This window comes from Capricornis sumatraensis, chromosome 11, assembly GCF_032405125.1.
Source record: "Capricornis sumatraensis isolate serow.1 chromosome 11, serow.2, whole genome shotgun sequence".
In the NCBI taxonomy this organism is placed as follows: Eukaryota; Metazoa; Chordata; class Mammalia; order Artiodactyla; family Bovidae; genus Capricornis; species Capricornis sumatraensis.
In genome coordinates, this window is record NC_091079.1 from 97,615,928 (window position 1) to 97,629,577 (window position 13,650).

The window sequence follows — 13,650 nt, forward strand, 5'->3', positions numbered from 1 at the left end:
CTAGGCCATAATTTTTATACAGAATTTAATTCACAATATTAAAACCATTCATTCATTCTTGCAACAGACATTTCTCAAGTGCCCACAAGGTGACTAGAAGGCATACGATTTAGTGACACAAAAATACGTAAGAGAGTCTTTACACGGATGAAGGCTTTATTCTAGATCAGGACACACATACAAGTAATAAATGTCTTTAATGGAAGGAGACTGTACTAAATTAAAAGTTTGCTCTGAGAGTTAAGAGAGCAAAACTGAGCATTCTTACAGAAATGTAGAATTCTGTGTCAAGATGGCTAATGTTATGTGGTGAGTTTTGTACAAAGTTTTAATTTTTGTACTTGGTTTTCATTCTTTAGAAACATAAGAAATAGATGAATGGATATATGTACTTGTATTAGAATTAAAAATACTAATATTTAATTACTGGAAAACCAACAACCCAAAGGACTTAGTCTAGTGCAATGCACTGTAAGTTTTAAAACAAATCACCACTGAATTAATAGGTGTTTCTAAACTACACTGAAATATAGAAGGACTTAGCAGAATATATTTTTATTTTACTGTTCTGATTTATTGATTCAATACTTAGAACAAAATTTATGTTTTTAGTAAAAACATAACAAAAACACAGATTAAAAAAGAAATAAATTCCAAAGTCCATACTATGCTACACTGGAAATTTTCTCTCTTAAAACAAAATAATTGAAGATAAAACTACAATGCATAATGAGGTATTATTCATAACTTGTTAAGCAAGAGGAATAACCAATCCTCTGCTCTTCTTGGAGAGGAAATCTGAGATAATAGTGTTTATTCCAAATTAAGTCATGGTTAAGTCCCCATTTTCTTTTAAAAATACACTGGAGTTATGGTAAGATGCTGATAACTGAGCTAAAACTTACTCTTTCATAAAGATAAAAAACACTAAAACTGAACATTTGTATTTTAACAACAATTAGTGTTCTACTGCAGAAGGTTAAACGGCTCAAATACATCTGAAAAAAAATATTTAACCGAAGTCTCATTTATCTAATTAGTATAACACAATGCCATCGATTATTTCTGAGATTTGTCACAAGGATCTCACGAGAGAGTGTTTGAAATGTGTACTAGTGCACGGCAGATGCTCGGTGAAAGCAGAAGGCTTTTCCTTCCTAAATTCCTACCAGATTTCTGATAGTCACACATGCTTTTCTTATGTTCTCATGAAGACAGTATATTTTACTGGTCCCAATAAACAGAGACTTTATACAATTATCATGATGAATAGCTATTTTAGGAATGATTAATATTTTTTCCATTTTATTATTGATATTTTTATACCACTTTACCTATAATCACAGTACTTATATAATGGTAATTATTTGAAAAAAGGACAGGATGCTATCTGTTAAGACATACTGGCCAGATTTGACAGCTTACTCTCATCATGCAGGTCAGTGAAAATGGGCTAAGGTAATGGTTAAAATCAATAACCTCAGACAGACAGATGGCACCACGCTTATGGAGGAAAGCAAAGAAGAACTAAAGAGCTTCTTGATGAAAGTGAAAGAGGAAAGTGAAAAAGCTGGTTTAAAGCTCAACATTCTGAAAACTAAGATCACGACATCCAGTCCCATCACTTCATGGCAAATGGATGGGGAAACAATGAAAACAGTGGCAGACTTTATTTTGAGGGACTCCAAAATCACTGCAGATGGTGATTGCAGCCATGAAATTAAAAGATGCTTACTCCTTGGAAGGAAAGTTATAACCAACCTAGACAGCATATTAAAAACAGAGACATTAGTTTGCTAACAAAGATCTGTCTAGTCTAGGCTATGGTTTTACCAATAGTCATGTATGGATGTGAAAGTTGGACTGTAAAGAAAGCTGAACACTGAAGAACTGATACTTTTGAACTCTGGTGTTGGAAAAGACTCTTGAGACTCCCTTGGATTGCAAGGAGATCAAACCAATCAATCCTAAATGAAAACAGTCATGAATGTTCGTTGGAAGGACTGATGCTGAGGCTGAATCTCCAATACTTTGGCCACCTGATATGAAGCACTGACCCCTTGGAAAAGACCCTAATGCTGGGAAAGATTGAAGGAAGGAGGAGAAGGGGAAGACAGAGGATGAGATGGTTGGATGGCATCACTGACTCGATGGACATGAGTTTGAGCAAACTCCGGGAGTTGGTGATGGACAGGGAGGCCCGGCGTGCTGCAGTACATGGGGTCGCAGAGTTGGACAGGACTGAGTGATTTTGCTGAACTGAATGGTTAAAAGATTCAAAGGCGTTTTTTTTTTAAAGTAGAGATTAAGCCTATTGGTCTTAGATTTTAGTCAACCTATTTTTCCTTTAGGCAAAGGAGTTAGATTTCTAGTAAGAATAACTCCATGGGTAAATTAGGAGGTCCAACTTTGGAAGTCTGGAAACTGTGCACTTTACAACAGCTTATTTCTGCTTTGTCCCCTTCATGGATCACGGCCTTGTCATGGTGAAGGGGCTTTTGTAACTCGGTGAAGTTATGATCCATGCCATGCAAGGACACGCAAGAATGACAGGTCATAGTGGAGTGTTCTGACAAAATGTGGCCTGCTGGAGAAGGAACTGGTAATCCACTCCAGTATTCTTGCTTGAGGAAGCTCATGGACAGTATGAAAATGGGGGAAAAAGAAAAAAGAAACTTGAGGAAGAGCCCCCAGGTCAAAAGGTGTCTAATATGTTACTGGGGAAGAGTGGAGGGCAATTAGCAATAGGTCAGGAAAGAATGAAGCCACTGGGTTAAAGCAGAAATGGCACACTTTTGGAGGTGTCTGGTGGTGAAACTTAAGTCTGATGCTGTAAAGAACTTAGGATCCTGAAATGTTAGACCCATGAATTAAGGCAAACTGAATGTGGTCAAGCAGGAGATGGCAAGACTGAGCCTCTTAGGAATCAGTGAAATAAAATAGATGGAAATGGACAAATTTAATTCAGATGATCATTATATTTACTGCTGTGGGCAAGAATCACTTAGAAGAAATGGAGTAGCTCTTCTAGTCAACAGAAGAGTCCAAAATGCAGTACTTGTGTGAAATCTCAGAACGACAGAATAATCTTGTTTCATTACCAAGGCAAACCATTCAACATCACAGTAATCCAAGTCCATGTCCCAATCACTGATGCTAAAGAAGCTGAAGTTGATTGGTCCGTGAAGACCTACAACACCTTTTAGAACTAACACCAAAAGAAAACACACACACACACACACACACACACACACACACACACACACACAAAACAGTCCTTTTCATCATAGTGGATTAGAATATAAAAGTAGAAGTCAAGAGATACCTGGTATAACAGGCAAGTTTGGCCTTGGCGTACAAAATGAAGGAGGGCAAAGACTAGCAGAGTGTTGTCAGGAAAACGTGCTGGTTGTGGCAAAACCACAATTTTCCAACAACCCAAGAGATGACTCTGCATGTGGCCATCACCACATGGTCAATATTGAAATCAGATTGATTATGGTCTTTGCAGTCGAAGATGGAGAAGTCCTATACAGTCAGCAAAAACAAAACCTGGAACTGACTATGGCTCAGATCATAAGCTCCTTATTGAAAAGCTCAGGTTTAAATTGAAGAAAGTAGAGAAAACCTCTAAGCCATTCAGGTATGACCTAAATTATCCCTTACGATTATACAGTGGAAGTGACAAATAGATTCAGGGGATTAGATCTGCTAGACAGAGTGCCTACAGAACCGTGGATGGAGGTTCCTAACACTGTGCAGGAGACATTGACCAAAATCACCCCAAAGAGAAAGGAAATGCAACAGGGCAAAATAATTGTCTGAGGAGACTATACAATAGCTAAGGAAAGAGTAGATGTGAAAGGCAAGGGAGAAAGGGAATGACATACCCAACTAAGTGCAGAGGTCTGGAGAGTAGCAAAGAGAGATGAGGGGCTTCTTTAAAAGAACAATGCAAAGAAATAGAGGAAAGCAATGGAATGGGAAAGACTAGAGATCTCTTCAGGAAAACTTGGAATACCAAGGCAACATTTCATGCAAGGATGGGCATGATGAAGGAGAGAAATGGCAAGGACGTAACAGAACTATATAAGAAAGCTGAAATCAAGATTGCTTGGAGAAATATCAACAACCTCAGATATGCAGATGATGCCCAACTAATAGAGGAACTTGAACAGGAACTAAAGAGCTTCTTGATGAAAATGAAAGAGGAGAGTGAAAAAGTTGGCTTAAAACTCAGCATTCAGAAAACTAAATCATGGCATCCGGTCCCATCACTTCATGGCAAATAGAGGCGGAAAAGGTGGAACCAGTGTCAGACTTTATTTTCTTGGGCTCCAAAATCACTGCAGATGGTGACTTCAGCCATGAAAGTAAAAGTCACTTGCTCCTTGGAATAAAAACTATGACAAACCTAGACAGCATATTGAAATGCAGAGACATCACTTTGCAAACAAACATCCATAAAGTCAGAGCTATGGTTTTTCCAGTAGTCATGTATGAATGTGAGAGTTGGACCTTAATGAAGACTGATCTCTGAAGAAGTGATATTTTAGAATTGTGGTGCTGGAGAAGACTCTTGAAATTCCTTGAACTGCAAGATCAAACCAATCAATTCTAAAGAAAATCAACCCCAAATTTTCAATGGAAGAAGTATTCAATCTTTACTGAAACCGAAGGTTCAATACTTTTAGCCACCTGTTGAAAAGAGCCAACTCACTGGAAAAATCCATGATGCTGGAAAAGACTGAATGCAAAAGGGAAAAGGGGCAGCTGGGGATGGAATGGTTAGATAACACCAAGGACCGAATGGACATGAATGTGAGCAAACTCCAGGAGATAACGGAGGATGGAGGAGCCTGGGGTGCTGCAGTCCGTGGAGTCGAGGAGAGTCATGCATGCAAGTCTTAGTGACTTAAGAACAACGACATTTCTGGTTTGTAGGAATGTAGTCCAAATTCCATCTGTAACTGTGGAATGCAATTGCCATTAAAATTCTTTGCAATAAGTCATTTGTTCTGACTCAAGGCCTCAGGTTTCTATTAGTATATTAAACAGTCACTCAGATGTTCATGGCCTTCCCTTTAAATAGCATACTTTGTATAAATTATGAAGTAAGAATATAGAAATATGGCTCGTATACAACAGTGAAGGCAGATTTCACATATGTATTGCTTCTTTTCTAGTGCCATGGATATGTTATGCCACAACATTATTCTAGTCAATAGTTTTAATTTGTTAAAAAAATATATATCAAAATATCATGTTGCGTATGTGTGTGGTTTTTGGAGACTGAACAGCAGCCTTGACCCTGAATGTGCGCCTGTATATTCTGACTAGTAACATACTTGACAGTGCTTCAAGAACATACAGAATGGTAAAAACAGTGACTGTGAAAACATGAGGTTGATGATACTGAGCCTTCTTCTTCACTTGTTTCGCCAGGTCTCCATGTAACTTTCTTTGTTTTGACTGCGTATTATGAATATGTCCCAACATACACAAAGATGAAATGTACACTGAGCACACCAGTATTATTAGCATGAACAGACATCAAAATTGGCCATGGTTTCATATAGGGTTTCCAAAACCAGGTTTCTCTTTGAGTATCAATTAAAAGTTAAATTCTTCAATTTTTGAATCTATTTTTCTGTCCCTAGGCTTGAAGGCAACATTTGCATTTAAAGACAAATGAAAGGGCAAAACAGAATCTTTACTTTTCACCTCAGGTATCAGCAAGGTAGCTATACAGAGTCATCATGTTCCTGTGGGGCAAAACACATAAAAATAGTGAGCTGTTTTAGATGAACTAAAAACATATTTGGTGACACGAAGGGGCTGGGAATACCTGATGAACTAGCTTAGATTTTGTAATACTATAGTGAGTTACATGTTATATTTGGTCACATCATAATGCAGTGAAAAGTCCATTACATCTAAAATTCTTAAATATAAAATTTAAGCTTATTCTTTAAAAACATTGGAGTAGAGCTGCTTTAGAGTGTTCTGTTATTTTCTGCTTTACAACAAGTGAACTAGCCGCATGCGTATATTTACATTTTCTCTTTCTTTAGAAATTTAGAATTTCCTCCCCATTCAGGTTAGCACAGAACATTGGGTAGAATCCCTTGTGTTCTACAGTAGGTTCTCAGTAGCTGTCAGCTCTATCCCTAGTAGTACACGTGTGTCAATCCCAATTTCCCAATTCATCCAACTACCTTTTAGCCCCCTTTGGGGTCCATATGGTTATTTTCTACTTCTGTGTCTCTATTTCTGCTTTACAAATAGGCTCATCAGTACCCTTTTTCTAGATTCTACATATATACATTAATTTAAGGATATTCTTGGTGAGACATATATTTTACTCTTGCTTGAGATAGCTGTATGACTTATAACTAAGAATTGTCAGTGTAAAAGTTTTTAAACAAGTAAATTAGAATTTTAAAGTCCAAGTAAATGTTTTCTCTTGAGTGATTATTATAAGAGCAATGTATTTATTAATATTAAATAGTACTATCTTTATAGACGTTATTGAAATGTTCATATTTGAACAATTTGAGAACATTCTTTTGTCTTCTGTTGTGTAACTTGATGTTTTAAAATAACTATACTCATTCACAGGTAAATCTATTACATGCAGAATGAATGTTACATCTACCATCTATGCAATCATCTTTCCCTGACTTGGCTGGCCATATAAGCTGCTAAGTCACTTCAGTCGTGTCCAACTCTGTGCGACCCCATAGACGGCAGCCCACTAGGCTCCCCCATCCCTGGGATTCTCCAGGCAAGAACACTGGCATGGGTTGCCATTTCCTTCTCCAATGCATGAAAGTTTAAAGTGAAAGGGAAGTCACTCAGTTGTGTCCAACTCTTAGCCAACCCACAGACTGCAGCCCACCAGGCTCCTCCATCCATGGGAGTTTCCAGGCAAGAGTATTGGAGTGGGTTGCCAGTGCCTTCTCCAGGCCATATAAGAAGCCCCCATATACTGGACAATACTTTTGGTGATAGGTTATAACGTACAAGCCTTTCTAATTTAAGCAAAAAAGAAAAATAATTAGGGAAATCCATAACTCACCTAATCATCATATACCCTGAATAAATGGTGTTCAGTGATGAGAAAACTGATATAGCAGGAAAGGAGGATGGAAAATGCCATTGAGATATTAACTAAAATGTGATAGCCAGTTAAGGCTTTAATATGACAACAGAATTTAAGCCAAAAAAAAAAAAACACTAAGAGAATTAATTGAAAGAAAACCAGCTTTGCAGATGTGTGGAGAGGGAATTCCATGAGAAGAGGGTACAGCAAGGACACAGAGAATATCTGAGGCATGTGGAATTTGCGAGGATGCCTGTAAGCTGCCACGCTGTGAGTGAAGTGCAGAGTTTTGTTGGACATGAAGTTGGACAGTCGATGGGGCCAGAGCACGTGTGTCTCTTTACATTGCATATAAAAGGAAAGCTATGGAATAGACTGCAAAAAGGGACGAGAAGAAACAAGACCAAATAACATGAGAACTAAGTCAGGAAAGAGGTGATGTTTTAGATAAATTCTGAGAGCCGGTTTGAAACAGAATAAAAATAAGCAAGATTGGCTGATGGATTGAGTGTGGAGCGTGACAGAAGCAGCAACCAACGAGGCATATGGCTTGAACAGAGGGGATGAGGTAGCAGCTACTGAGGGGAAAGACGTTCTGTTAACTAGCTTTTCTGGAAGGATAGATCAACGGCTTCCTTTAGAGCTATATTTATGTAAATATATACAACAAAAATTTTATGTATTCATACAAAAATATTGGCAAACTATAAAAGTATATGACCCTGGAAGGGATAAAGACATAAAATTGAAACTCATCAGGAAATTGCTTACATTCATAGAATAAATTGGATAGCATTGCAAAGGGATGAAAAACATATGAACAAAACACAGAAATAAGTTGGTTTCAGCATTATGGTTGAATAAGTGTTCCGAGGGACTCTTCCACTGCAGAAAATTGCATCCTGAAAAGAGAAGGTTCCTTGAGACATTACTTCAAACATACGAGTTGAGACTGGGCTTACCCTTTTGTGACAGTTATTCTTTCTCTCTGTCTCTGCCTCACACACACACATGCACACAAATTATGAAATTGAGGTTCAGTAATTGCCAAGAAAACTGTGTCCCAATCAATTAGTTTTGAAATTCTATGTGAAATAAAAGATTTACAGATTAAAATAATATTTGAGAAAGTTTATCAGCCAAGAGATCTGTACTAAGAACTAAACAATTCATTATTGAAAAATGAAGTCATTTCAAATTTCATATAGAAGAGATACTGAGCAAGTAAAAAAGTTAAATGTATGTAAAGCAAACATCAAAGCAAGTATCATATATTTGACATAAAGACACATGTGTCATGTACAAAATATTCATATATAATTGATAATATCTCATATCATTTTCACTTTAATCTTGATCTTAAATATACATGCTATGTGAAAACAGCACATAAATGAATATGGGAATGTCTCTCATATGCCTGCCCCACCATTGTATTTTGAAAGTAGGTATCTTGTCTTTAAGAATTTTCCACAGTTTGTTGTGATCCACACAGTCAAAGGCTTTGGCATAGTCAATAAAGCAGAAATAGATGTTTTTCTGGACTTCTCTTGATTTTTCTATGATCCAATAGATGTGGGCAATCTGATCTCTGGTTCTTCTGCCTTTTCTAAATCCAGCTTGAACTTCTGGAAGTTCTCTGTTCACACACTGTTGAAGCCTGGCTTGGAGAATTTTGAGCATTACTTTGCTAGTGAGTGACGTGAGTGCAATTGGGTGGTAGTTTGAATATTCTTTGGCATTGAGTTCTTTGGGATTGGAATGGAAACTGACCTTTTCCAGTCCTGTGGCCCCTGCTGAGTTTTCCAAATTTGCTGGCATACTGAGTACAGCACTTTCATAGCATCATTTTTTGGGATTTGAAATAGCTCTGCTGGAATTCCATCACCTCCACTAGCTTTGTTCATAGTGATGCCTCCTAAGACCCACTTGACTTCGCATTCCAGGATGTCTGGCTCTAGGTGAGTGATCACACCTTCATGGTTATCTGGGACATGAAGATTTTTTTTGTACAGTTCTTCTGGGTATTCTTGCCACCTCTTCTTAATATCTTCTGCTTCTGTTAGGTCCATACCATTTCTGCCCTTTATTGAGCCCATCTCTGCATGAAATGTCCCCTTGGTGTCTCTAATCTTCTTGAAGAGATCTCTAGTCTTTCCCATTCTATTGCTTTCCTCTATTTCTTTGCACTCATCGCTTAGGGAGCTTTCTTATCTCTTCTTGCTATTCTTTAGAACTCTGCATTCAGACAGGTATATCTTTCCTTTTCTCCTTTGCCTTTCATTTCTCTTCTTTTCTCAGCTGTGTGTAAGGCCTCCTCAGACAGCCATTTTGTCTTTTTGCGTTTCCTTTTCTTCGGGATGGTTTCACAGTTTCGCAGGAATCTTCTCCTGGGTAGGCTATACCCAGGCTCACTAGTACCTGATTTATATTTAGAAGATCAGATTTGAGACGTTTTGAGTTGATGATATGCAGTTAAAAGTTTGAATTTGGGATTGATGCTGGAATGCTTTAAGACTTTTGGGAATGTTGGGAGGGGGGCAATATATTTTGCATATGGAAAGCATGTGAATATTAGAGGGTTGCAAGGCATATTTTGATGGGTAGAAATGTAACATTCTCTGAAAGAGATGTTAAACCCTAGCTCCCAGCCTATTTGGAAATAGATTCTTTATCTATGTGCTTGTGATTTATGCCAAGCTGTGTCCAACTTTGCTACCCCACAGACAGCAGACTCTCAGGCTCCTGTGTCCATGGGATTCTGCAGGCAAGAATACTGGAGCTGGTTGCCATGTGCTTCTCCACTTTATAGATGTAATCCAGTTGAAATTGGCTCATTAGAGTGGTCCCTTTACCACACGTGGCTCTTGTCTTTATAAATATAGAGAAATTCAGACATAGACACAGTGGCAGAGACTGGAGTGATGTTGCTATGAGGCAAGGAAGGCCTGGGACTACTGAAGAAGAAAGAGTCAAGGAAAGAAATGTCCTGGGGATTTCAGAGGGAGCACGACCCTGCCAGACGATAGATTTCAGACTTCTAGCCTCCAGATATGTGAGTGAATATCTTTCTACTATTTTTAAAACACCCAGTTTGTGGTACTTTGTTGACAACCCTAGGAAACTATCCATATGGTTAAGGCAACTTCCTCTGTGTCTGCTGGGAGATAGAGTCAAGGGTTGAATGAGTAGCTTATACATGATAAATCCACTCCAACATTCTTATAAGCAAATTTTTTGCAATAAATTGTATTATAATGAATGCCAAAGGAGTTTAGATTTCAGTTGAACAACCAAGCAAGCAATTCCAAGTGCTTGAGAGGCTACTGAATTCAAATTCTCTGGAAAAAGGATTCCTGCCATTAATTCAGTTTGACATAAAATTATACTCTCTCTTCCTTGACTTAGAAGCTTTAATACTCCTCCCATGCACATTCTTCCAATACTTTTTGATACATAAGATTTTTTCTCATTAGTTTGATTTAACGTCTTTTCTCTTGTCCATGGTGACCTTGGAGTACACATATAGTTCTGATGGAGTATGAGAGTTAGCTAAGCCTTTTAAGGCAACTATAATACTTCAAATAGGCTCTTGTATGGTTTTATATATAGGTTTTTTTTTATGGTTTCCCAGGTGGTGTTTGTGGTAAAGAACCCACCTGCAAATGCAAGAGAAATAAGAGAGAGGGAGTTCCATCCCTGGGTCGGGAAGATCCCCTGGAGAAGGAAATGGCAGCCCACTCCAGTATTCTTGCCTGGAAAATCCCATGGATAAGGGAGCATGGCAGGTTACAGTCTATAGTGTTGCGAAGAGTCAGATATGACTGAAGTGGCTTTGCATGGCTGCCTGGCTTTCTAAGGGCCATCACAATACTGGTAGAATCAACTTTCAGTCATATGGGAAGTCCTATTCTTCTACCAAAATATCATCAGTAGATGTTTCATTTCAGAAATCTATGGGTAATATTTTAAGTAACTGTTTCACAATTACATTACATGGGCCTTGACAATCTTTTAAGTGAAATAGAATTCCTCTAAATCTGCTGCCTTTATACCCACTATACGACCTATTTAATCTCATAGTTTCTTTGAGAATTTCTTGCATCCAATCACTCTGACATCAAGTATTATATTGATCATATTCTTTAGTTACAGTAGAGAACTTGTCCAGTTTAAGCCAAAATGGACTTAAGTAAGATATATAGAGGCTTGCATGCCTGAAGAAATGGACTTCAAGCTGAACTTTCAGGAATGACGCTCCTAATCCACAATGCAGAATGTTCCTCAGCAAACGGGAAACTGCTTCTTCTAAGATCAATAATCTGCCAGGTCAGAAACCTGCCTCTATTCCACAACCACGTTGCCTCTGTCACAGTCTGCACCAAGAGAAAACTGTATGTCTATGCTTTGCATTGTTTTTCCTTTGTTAGCTCACCCAGTTCTGAAACAAATTCTCACTCAGTGCATTGCACTGCCAGAAGCTTATTCATATAGCTGTATGGCAAAAGCAAAAGAAGCTGGAAAACAGAATATATTTCCATTTAAAATTTTATGTTAGGATTTGCACTGTGGGAGACAATATCAAACTATAAAGCACATTTATCAAAAAAGTTCGGAGCTGCCGTTTCCACCCTTTCTCTAGTCCCTCTTTCGGATCCTTGCTGGCTAAATGCTGAGTGAAGCTGACCTCACACAAGGGGAGAAAGCTGTCACTCTATCACAAGTGTGTAATGAACTCATGCCCAGCTACATTTTTAGTTTATAGAATTTCCCAAAACAATGCACAAAGCAAGAGAACTAATTATGTTTCTGTGACTTACACATAGGCCTTGAAGGTCATTACAATAAAAGAGCTCAAAATTCAAAATATTAAACAATTGTAAAATATTTTGTAATCATAGCATAGTGAAAACATTCACACACACACACACATTCTGGAAAATATTTTACAAGGGAGCCTGGATAGTGAAAGACCTGGGTTTATTTTACAGTTTCTTTTACTTTCCTTCCCTTCATGGCTCCATAACCTCAGAAATGTGACTTAACCTCAAAAGGGAAAATAATTCTGACTGAAGCATCTTTGATATTTTGGAACCTAGACATCAAGTATAATCAAGAGGTAGGTATAATATAAAATTGGTTACTGTTAGTAATATAAGTTTGATTCAATTGCTTTTCCCTGAAATCCTACTATTTGCTTCCCATTTTACTAGATGCTAGGATAGAATTCAAAATTAGGTATTCCCTATGGCTAGAGATGGAAGATACACTCCAGCACAAAGGTATGGCAATGCAAAAAGGGTTCTGAGATGCAAAATTATGATGCTGATTGCAGTTCAGCATTAGAATAAGTGACAACACCTATATGTTTGGAGAAGTTAGGTTGTAACCATTTTGCGGATGGTAAATTTGGAAGATTATAGGAGTCTCTTAACGCTTTTGGAATAGAGGATAACATGGTCTATGCTGCTTTAGAAGCAGATTACATTAAGATTTCTTCACCTAATAATTGAGAGGTATAAAAGATGTTTATTTCTAAAGTGCTGTAATAGGTATGATCTTATTTTATCCACATAAACGCCTAATGTCAGGCAAGTGAAAGATATTCTTGCCACTTTTACTCTTAGGAGGTTTATCAGTTTTCTAAGATTAGATGGTTCACTTGACACAAATCCACATTCTAAGGTGTGATCATATTTTTAAAATACGTTTCATGGAATTTTTCAAATCTTAAAGAGGTCAAGCTGTATTTTCTTTTGAATGGCTGAGAGCTACAGATCATCTTGATTGGAATATTAAGTTAAAAGTAACTGTGGGGAAACAGTTAACTATGTCAATAGAGGCTTGGAGATTATATGATCCACGAGCAGTAAAATAGATCTGCTGGTTTGGAGGGCTTCAAAATAGAGGAAGCACTTTCCTTCCTAATAATAGCTGTTAGAGTGAAATGTGCTGTGTTTACAAACACTGATCTTTAAATTGGTTTTGCTCATCCATAGTTACCATACTAAATTAAACTACTGTGAAATTATGAAATTAACTTTACTAGTCATATTTGTAGAACAGATTTTCAGTGCAGAAAAGTAAGGTCAAAAGGTTAATTTATTGGCATAGACTTCAGGAGTTATTAGTGACGCATAACTGGAGTTTTGTATACTCAAATCACATTTCCATAAACAGAAATTGATGTATAACAAAATCACACATGGAATTATGTATAAATCAGGGGAACATTAGACAACTGGACCTTGAGAAAAATATTATTTTTTGAGTTGTGCTCTCCCAAGAAGGTCAAAACATGAATCACATTTTAGGTATGTTATTAAGTGTGCATGAATATATTTATGTGTTTAAATATATCTGTGACATTAAGGATTGCAGCCTCTTGACAATTTTCTTATTTCTTGCTCTAAACATTAAGCTAGTACCCTTATAGCTTAAAAGCACAGAAAGGCTCTGAGTGCCCAACATTTGGATACAGTGGAGAAAGTCTAAAATAACACTTTCAGTGCTGTTAATATTTAGAAGCCCACTTCTATGCTGAT